Genomic DNA, 10,700 nt, shown 5'->3' on the forward strand with positions numbered 1-10,700 from the left:
AAACAAGATTTTGTGTTCTACAGCGCACATAACTATGGCCTTTTGGGAAGCGGAAGTACTGCTCATTCATGGAAAATGCGGTGAAGTTGCTCGCCTTAGGGCGAAAGCCTTTTTACTTGTTTAAGTCTTAACTCCACCGACAGACATATACCATTTTCCATTTTAGAGTACCGCTTTCCGGGACCGACAAATATGTCTCGTCCAAACTTAGGTTTCCTTTCCTTTTAATACCTTCTCCTGACAATCTGTTTTCGAATTATTCGGATTTGAAGTTTGGACACTGACCGATGCATCTCATCCATTTTTGTTTTGTAAGCACCCTCTTCCGACAGTTCGTTATCAAGATATCAGAAGTAGTTTTAACTCCATCTAACTTTTGCCCTTGGCGAGCTGTCGCGTACCGTAATTATTTATTTATTTGCCCTTATTATTTTTGAGTGGGCGGGGTTTCAGCCAAGGCTGCTTGCTCTACCAACCCACCCACTATACATTTACAAATATCCATGCCCGAACCCGGATTTGAACCAGGGACCCTTAGCACCACAGTCCAGCATTAACTGAACTGCGCCACACGGGCCGGCATTACCAGTTGTAGTGGCGGTAACTTCAAGAGGGTCTCCATAGCTGCCGTCGGAAAGTTATGATTGCCCCCTTATAAGTCCAAAGTCTCCGGAGAAACTTTGTCACTAATCACCAACAAGATCCTCGTAAAAAATTCGACGCTTCTTCCGCTCGACGTTCCCGCATCTCCCAAACCTGTTCGAAGAACACGGAATAATTATTGCCGCCACTTCTTCCTAACGGCGGTTTAAACCAGGAGTGGAAAAAGTGCCCTGAACTGAGTGCCTCCTTTCGTGAACCTAATACCTTATTAATTTTGGACGAGCACCCGCAGAGACCTTTTTTTTTAACTAATTCTGTGCTACTATTTTCTTACACCTCAGCGGACGGAAACAGTATAGGTAGGTATCATCAGCGAAAGCTACTGAATCATTTTTTATGTGCACGTGCCAAAGACAGGATGAGAACAAGGACTACGTAATTACTTAGTGTAAAGAATAGAACACTATGGTAATTATCTCGCCGAAAATTCGCTTCATGGTTCTAAAAAACGTTACGCGTATTTTCTTTATACTTTTCTCTCTATGGCCGCTATTACGCCGAAATCTCTTCATATGCGTTCAATAAGAAATATGTTGAAAAGCGCCGATTGGTGTGCCCTTTGTATTGCCACCACGGGAACCTTGGCGTTTTTTAAAAGATGAGACGCCAGGGCATACGAGTACCATCTGGGTTCCGGAAGTAGAGACATTGTTTCAATACTGCAAATCTCTAAATAGAAAAAAAAACATATTTCTTGTGGCATTCCCCTCCTAGGGCCGCTTAGATCACATAATTGTACAGCAGTAGTAGATATGCTTACTCCCCTAACACGGGAATACCGTCGTCAGATCTCGATAGCGGATTTCGTTCAGGTCGTATAGGATCGCTTCAAAATTGCCTTGTCGGAGTAGGGTAAGTAGTTATTATTAGATAACAAATGCAACTTTTACGTAGGTAAGATATTTTCCCATAAAACTAAATACTTACCAAAGTACAGCCACTGACAGAATTAATGGGTCTCGAATATCTCAGCTTTATCATGGTAATTGAGGCACTTCCTCGTTACCTGGTGGTTTTGTTGTTTGTATGAGAATTCAACTGCATTCAAAATTTGCAAAAAGCTGAAAATCACAAATATCTATATGCCGTAAATGTTTATGTTTAAATTTAAAGGTCGCACTTCCTTGTCTCAGACGATTACACGTACCTATCATTGGCTATGACCTTGTATCGAACCTTCGATGACTATTACATTATTGTTACCTGGTCCTAGCTGGAGGATCGAACTTGCGACCAAAGCACAAGATATATATCTATTGCTCGCTCCAACATGTTTTCTATTTTGGAAGGTAAACGCATTTCTCTGTCACTCATTATCGTAGATGCATCGCATGACAGGTTTTATTTTTTGCAGACCTTTAACGAAATATTAAAAATTACCCTTGGCGGGTGTGTTCTATTGTGGAACGTGGTTTCCAATTGATATGGAAACGTTACGAAAAATTAAAGGGATATTACTCCAGAGAGATTACTAATTTAATAACGCATTAATAATATAATAGTAAAATGTAATTGTATAAAACAGATAATGATTTATAAAATAGACAATTATATAAGCCAAGGCTAGTAAAGAAACTTTCGTTTCCTTTATTAACAGGTGCTTGCCACAAAATATAAGTAGTATTTGATTGAATTTCGTGCAGTTCGTAGGTTCCGTATTAATTAGTTAATAGTCCAACTGATGGTTCACAATCACATCGTATATATTTAATTGACGTTATCAGGGATCCCATCAAAGGGATAAATGGGCATAACTGCTAGTGTTGCACAATGTTGTTGTGCTAGTGCAATTCAACCTGATTGTCAGTTAGAACAAGATAACGCCCAAAAGTAAGTATATAAAATGCTTGTTCTATCTAGGTATTATACACTTATCGATTGCGGTTAGATTTTGTTGCGCTTTCAATCGATAGGTTAATTATATTTTTGTAGCTATTAGCAGGGCTAAGTGATTACGCTTTTTAAATTTCGTAAAATGGATATCGATATAGCACAGATATACGTAAAGACTGTGGAATAATTAATACTTAACGATACGATACGGCCATATGAGACGTAAGAACGTAGGTACACTACTGTATACTTACATTAATGATTCCGCTCTGGTAAGTTTATAAATATTAAAGGTATAGTGTTAAGATATACCGAAATTGTGAGGGTCGCTCAATAAACTGTAAAAAATTCGTTAAGCCGCTTGTGAGCAAGAGGCGAAGCGTGCACTTTCAAATTTGTTTGTTTCGATTTTAATAGCCCTTGTCGACATTTCATGCCAGGAGAATACAAACATGAAGTAATTTTTAATTTCTGATCGAATGACACCAATACCAAGTCTGTAAGTGGTGTAGTTTCGGAGACTTTGTGACAGGCGGACAGCCAGACAGACACCAAGAGCAGAAAAGTGCAATTTTTATTTTTTAACAGTGAAAGTGCACTCAAAATTGGAATTCCAAATTCATGTAGCTTTTTCATCGCGAAGCGAGGTATACAAAAATTAGTATAGGTACCTACCCAGCTTCTCTTAAGAACTTTGAATTACGGGTATATTAAAAGCTAAGAATATACATTGTTGTGTTATTTTTGTTTAGTTGTAACTTGAAAGAAATTATAGAGCGTCTGGATGTGACAATTTTGTTTAGTTCAATTAATTAACCGGGGGGATTATTAATAATTTGAGACACAGGATTGCGTAAATTTCATGTTATAGTTTTGGTTCAATTTCTTAGAAGTGTTCTGTTTTTATTTTATTCCTAGAATTTTTTTCGATGTAAATTTCTTTTTAAATTTTATTTGCCGTTAACGAGGTATAGCGCGAAGTAGAGATAAGGTTCTTCGCAGAATTGCCGGGCGTACGTGCCGTTTAGCAAGAAGTTGAAAAATCGACGCTTCGCGTGATTGGCGGACGGGATGTTGAAGAAAGGAGAAGGGCTTTTGGCTTAAATAGAAAATTTTGGAAGAGAGCGGGGCTTTTTGGTCGTTACAAAGCCAACCGGCGCTTCTTCGGTTACGTTATTTTTGAATTTTGTGGAAGTTTTCCTGCGTAGTTGGATCCAGGTTTAATTAGAATTTTGTGTCTGCCGTTTTAAGAAGAATTATTGAGAAGTTTAAGAAGTTTGTCGTCGTCCTGTTTTTTTTTTATTTTGCGGAAACACGGAAGTTTTGAATTTGTGGGTACCCGAAGAGAGAAGACGTCGGTGTTTGAGTGGTTGGTTTACGTGATTGTGTACGGATACCTCTTTTTATCGGAATACGTTATTCGGACTAATTTTAAAAGTAAGTAGTAGTTAGTGTTTGTTTTGTCATGTTTTTTTTTTGTAATGTTTGAGTAATTTGTTTTTTTTTTGTGTGTGTCATTTATCTGTTTAAAATTGTAACAATTTGTAAAACAGAAATTTACGCAATTTTTTGTTTGAAATTAAACCAGTCATTGCAATCCAGGTTTTGTTTATTAGAGTCAAGGAGAGGTAATTGTCGGCGTCTCTTACTTTGTTTCAAGTTTTTTAAATCTGGGGGTAAAGTTTCATATTGGAATTTAAGGATTTGGTTAAGCCACCTATTTATGTCATTGTTGGAATGCTGTAGGGTGGCAGAATCCAGCTGGACCTTGAGATGCGTGTAAAAATTTGGTTTTTTTTAAAATTATAACTGAGCTAGCTAGAGGTAAATCGTGGGATTCCCAGAAGTGAAGGTTAGGTCTCACAACAACATATACCTACAGAAAGTCGAGTCCAAATGTGAGCGTAAACTTTCGTGATTTTGAGTATAAATAAATCACCGACAAGCCCCAACAGTAAAAGCCAATAGACTATAAGACTGGGAAACCAGGATGCAATCAGCAATACCCAACATAGTCGATTTGCATTTGAATTTGAATAGGGTACCTAGTTGCAACCGTGAACTGAGCGATCGACTTGAACTTGAACAGACGTTTATAGATGAACGGCACTCTACCGCGTCGCGCATGTGTCACTGGAAATTCGACGGCGAAAACCTCTCGGGAAGGAAGCGCAAGAGACGGTGGTGCTTCGAGTAGGTATTTTGCCCAGAATGTCATCAGTGGAGGTCACTAGTACCAGCGGCAGAAAAGTTTCACGCTAGACAATCAAGGCCAGGATCGAGGCATAATCTCCATGCTGTCGCTTGGCCGACGTCCGAGTGGTAAAGAAGAGGACGTTATACATCGTCGGAATCCCGTGTTTAGCTCCTCATGTATTTTCCTGTTTCGGCAGCAAAATCATTCCGAAAACGCTTATGAGTATCGAAATTCCGGAAAGTGGAGTAAAAAACACATTGCTTCAAGAGCAAAATGAATACCCTCCCGTTCCCCATAATGAGAAACAGTAAAAACAACAGCTTCCTGTAAGCAGTACAACCTTTAAAACTAGGCTTTGGATAGGTATATCGATGGCCTGTGGCCTCCAGCTTACCAATCGGAATTTGAACAGAAATGTCCTGTACATAAAATAACAACGTTACCAAGGAGCATTTGCCGTAATGTCTGTCTAATCCGCATCTGTTTCAGGGGTTGGAATAGAAATCGAAAAAAAAAACGGAAATAGAACCGTTTCCAGAAGTACAATCGGTCCCATTATTAAATATAAGTTATTTTAATGTTGACTTTTGAACCGATATCAGCATCGATATTTTAGCTTCTTAGCGCGAGCTATAGGTGGCTATTGCGATCACCGTTTTTTGGACATGATAAAATTTCATCAAATGTCGTAGTTTTAGATTATTTTAAGCAACTTTCAAAGAATAAAAATTGTTTCCGTCTGTTTGTATGTGCATACGTTAGCAATTTGCCGAGGTAACGGCTCGACAGATTTTGCTCAAGTATTGGAAATGTATACTGAGACAAAAAATAACGAGCCGGATTTTTGAAAAAAAAAATGTTGGAGTGCCGCAACGGCATCAAACTTTTTTTTCAAATAGCAACCTAAAATTTTTATTAAGTTACTCGAAAGACCGTATTTTTCTGTGTACAATCTACAAAAATTGTGCCAGGTTGTATTACAAAAACACTGAGAAAAAATGTCAAAGTTAAAAAACGTTAACAAAATTTTCCGCCAAAACGGTTACTATGATTTCGTCAAAATTTTGCGAATGTACATTAGGCATTATAAATGATGTAAAACTGTCAAAAAGTTTTTTTTTAATATCTAAGTTTTTAGCGCCGTGACGTCATACAACTTTTTTCAAATAACAAGGCAATATTTTTATTAAATTATTCGAATGACGGTCTTTTTTTGTATACAATAAAATTATTGTACGTTTTATTATAAAAAAGTGGAGAAATAGTATATTTACATATGAGTATGGTAAATCAAGGTTTACGTTAACGAGTGAGATGTTTACTGCCGAAGCGTAGCTGAGGCAGGAATTTCGAAATGAGTAACGTTAACTGATTTAACATACAAATAATGTAAAACATTTTATTTCATACTGCTCTTTTTTCTATTAAAATGCCATACAATTTTTGATTAGAATGTTGTACGCATTCAAATGAAAGCAAAGGCGATCACTTGATTTGTTTGATCTGACAGTAGTTTGACACATTAATATATTAGGTTTATATGGATGTCAGTATTGATGTTGCTAGGCAACATTTCCAGTCTGGTAAAAGTTTTCAGTCTGGTAAAATACGATTTACCAGACTCAAATGGGTCTGGGAAAGCGGCGATTACTAGATAGTATGAAATAAAAATACTTACCGACGCCTTTTTAAAAATCAACAGTCTTACATTACATTTAATCTTTAATTATTGTTAGGTACATTAAACGTGCAATTTGTGCTGTTGTTTCCTATAGCAAGACGCTCATAAAGTCATAAAGGAAGTGCAAAGCTAGTAAACTACATCAGACACATGCACAGTTTTATGAAATTATTAATTTCAATTTTGACAAATAAACTGGTTACCTAGTGATGTACACCATACCACTTCGATCATTTCGGTTTATTCTGTTCGTTAATTTCTTAGTGCATATTTATATTGGTTGCATAATTTTAATTTCGATCGCACAAAAAATGTTATAAGCACGTCGAACGTTAAGGGTTACCGTTCTCAGACAATAATTGGAGTCGTCGCTTCGCTCCTCCTCCAAACAATTGTCTTCGAACGGTAAAAATCCCTTACCGTTCTCCATACTTAATATACTATTTTATTATACCTGCAGTATAATTTAAAAATAGGAAATACAATGAAGTCATATTGACGTTATACTCAATACATGTTTAATTAAGTGGGCTGGGTGTTCGAAGTTTCACGATTGCCATGGAAATGTCACTTGACGTTTGCTTATAATTATCATCATCTTTGTAAATAAAACGATTTCCGTTGAAAAAGATAATACACCGCCCATTAAATCGATTGTTGTAAAATCTAAACAAACGTTGGTAGGTGTAAAATCCAAATCCAGTAAAGCCTATTATAAAGAATATGAAAAGTTGTTTCCATGGATGAATAGGAAGTTACTTACGAATACAGTCTTAAATGCATCCATAATGCTGGCATATATGAAGGAAATGTCAAAGGTATTTAAATCTTCTATATTTTGGTGCATTCATTCAAAACTTCAAAGCAATGCTGCGATTAAAAAGTGGACCAGATTTGGAAGCATACCCTAAATTACGCGCGTTTGTGAAAGGAGGCCGGGACATTTCGCCGAATGCCCACAACGCCGACACGATTTTTTGAAGGTTCATATCGCCGACTAGGGACACTACGCCGACGGACACTACGCCGACCGTGCCCACATCGTCGACAAGTGTGCAAGGGACACAACGCCGACCATGCCCACTTCGCCGACGGACACTACGCCGACCGTGCCCACATCGCCGACAAGTGAACAAGGGACACTAAGCCGAACGTGACCATAACGTCGAGTCATACAACACTTCTTAATCAAGCTGGACGGTGTGCAACACCAAGTAGCTTTTGACGTTAGGTTATTGTAGGTTCAGAATATTTTTTAAAACTTTTTTCGAACTACAGACCAGAGTTGGACTGGGTCACTGGGTCACCTGGGTCACTAAATTAAACTGGGTCACTGGGTCGCTGGGTCACGTCATACTCTTTTCAGTTAGACCCAGTGACCCAGTTTGACCCAGTTTGACCCAGTGACCCAGTTTGACCCAATTTGACCCAGTTTGACCCAGTGACCCAGTTTGACCCAGCGACCCAATTTCACCCGGGGACCCAATTCGACCCAGTCACCTAGTTTGATCGAATAACGCAGTAAAGTCAGTGCCCTCGGTTCAAGTGTACAGATTATGAAATAAATGAAATGCTGGTTTGTTGAAAATAATACTCGATTGCTTGACAACTGCCATTCTGTGATGTTTGTTTTAATACTGCCGTAAAAAACTGTCCATGTCCCGAATTGTATTAGAATCAGAATCAACAAATGCATTTGATTTTTTTAGGTATTAGTTCTCTTGAATGAAATTGGGCTACGTGCTTGTTGCCGAATATTATTGAGGAAGTTTTTTTTAAATTAAAAGTTACTTGAAATTGTTTTGGATGATACCTAACAATAATTTAATTACTGGGCTACCGGGTCAAGACGGGTCACTGAGTAAAGCTGGGTCAAGATGGGTCAAGCTGGGTCACCGGGTCAAGCTGGGTCACCGGGTCAAGCTGGGTCACCGGGTCAACTGGGTCACCGGGTCACTGGGTCAGTAAACTAACTGGGTCACTGGGTCACTCTATGCTTGACCCAGTCCAACTCTGCTACAGACTCATACGAAAATTCTTAATCAAACTGGACGGAGTGTGAAGCAAAGCAGCTTTGGATATTAGGTTATTTGTAGGTTTAGGACATGTTTTTTAAACTTTTTAAAATGCAAACTCATACACTGGACAGAGTATGAGGGGCCTGGATTTTCGAACAGTCGGCGTTGTGGTCACGTTCGGCTTAGTGTCCCTTGCACACGTTTCGGCAATGTGGGCACGATCGGCGTAGTGTCCGTCGGCGAAGTGGGCATGGTCGGCGTTGTGTCCCTTGCACACTTGTCGACGATGTGGGCACGGTCGGCGTAGTGTCCGTCGGCGTAGTGTCCCTAGTCGGCGATATGGACCTTCAAAAAATCGTGTCGGCATTGTGGGCATTCGGCGAAGTGTCCTAGACCCTGTGAAAGCTTCAACGAAAGGATAGGTACAAAAGCCAAAGAAATGTTCTGCATTTACAGAAAGCGACCTAAGAGGATTTTTTATTTCATCCAGATGACAGTTTCAAAAGTCATACTTGAAGTATCGTTACTTAGCAACTTTAAAGCACGTGTGTTTTAAAGGCCCTTTTTCGCACGCATTTGAGTGTTTAAAACGGAGATTGTGATTCAGGTATAATAAAAAAAATTTTAAAGCATAGATTAAATTTAAAAAAACTATCTAGCAGCTTAGTGCGCGTTTATTATTTAGGATGAGCGAAAAAAGAAGGTCATTGATACCTTAATGAGGGTGTGGGCGTGTGGCACCCTTTACTTAAGAAAAAATCCGGTACAACTGAATACCGAACGATCCTCGAGATCTTCGCTTCGCACATACATCATTTTTACAACACACCTCGATTGATTCTGTCCCACCAGACCAGCATAGCTTGTAAAACAAATAATTTTTTATGCGAGGTGCATACATACAAAATTTCATGCAATTCGGTTCATAACTAACGGAGAAAATTCGGATTGCGCATGCGCAAACCAAATATTTTGATCGACATCAGTTTTACTTTTATTTGAGATGCCTACTCACACAATTTCATGCAATAGGAAGGTTCGACATTTTTGGTATGTGTTTAATTTTAACTAAAATCGAGAGATTTTGTTATTAAAAAACGATCAGACATAAAATTGGGTGCAAAATATTGATATTTACGTCCGCTGTAAGCACTTTAAAATCAAGGGTCGGCGCGAAGCAAGTAAACGTAGCTGTCTGCAAGTGTAGTACAACCCCGCGTTACGTCAGTAGCCAGAAACATTCGTATACTTTGCCAGCAGGGCAGCAAATTCTGGCTGCTGACGTCACGAGGGGTATTACGCAATAAATACCTAATTTTTAGAAAATCTGAAATAAAGAGGAACACAATCCCGTTACAAACGGAGCTAGTCGAAGGTCTTAAAATTATTTATAGTTTTTTAAACAATAATTCCTTAATCTGGTCCAACGATCGTGCAATATTCTTTAGCGCCTGATACAAAAACACTCGCTTAAAACCTCAGCACCATTTTAACCATACACCATTGTAACAAAGATAACACACACGGGATTAATTAACACAATTTCTAATTTTCAATACGATGGCTGTTCAAACGGGTAAACCTTTGACTTTTATTACACGAAAGAATCTTCTAACAAGGTCTCGTTATGCTCTACGTACTGCTTTTTTTAACAACGTAACTCATTAACTTTTCACAAGAATTTAACTTCAACTGCTTCTGCACGAATTAATCCAATATCGACGAAACCGCGTCTTTAACAAACAGAAATAACAATGCTTGTCAATATTAACGTACAAAGAATTTTTGCTATTTAGGGTAAACCACCACAATTACTTAATCAAACTTATTCTTCCGCCAATTTCAATACATCAAAAATACACAACGCCACCCGCGTTCCGATTTACGCCGAAATTAATGCGCATAAGAATCATATACCTGTATCTTCGTTATCTTTTCTAACAACGATAAAGAACATATTAGGTTCGATAACATTTCTTATGGCAAAACGATCAGGTGTTTCTTACACTCTAACGCACAACTTTTACATCTACCAATTTAACTACACCTATCCGAATTTTTAAATTGGAGATTCAATTTTTGTTTATAATCTAAAACAAGTGGATATCAAGCTGCATAAGTGGAGGTCGAGGACCTGCATCTTATTGAGTACTGTCGAATTCACGAAACGTACGAGCCCTACGTCAGTAGTTTTCGAACCAATTTCAAACGAGTTCTTTATTTTCTATCACATGTCAACACATGAGCGAGAAAGAGATGGTAATTTGAAATAGTTGGAAATTGGTTCACAAGCTAATGACGCAGGGCT

The sequence above is a fragment of the Photinus pyralis genome, unplaced genomic scaffold, assembly GCF_008802855.1.
Source record: "Photinus pyralis isolate 1611_PpyrPB1 unplaced genomic scaffold, Ppyr1.3 Ppyr1.4_LG7, whole genome shotgun sequence".
Classification (NCBI taxonomy): domain Eukaryota; kingdom Metazoa; phylum Arthropoda; class Insecta; order Coleoptera; family Lampyridae; genus Photinus; species Photinus pyralis.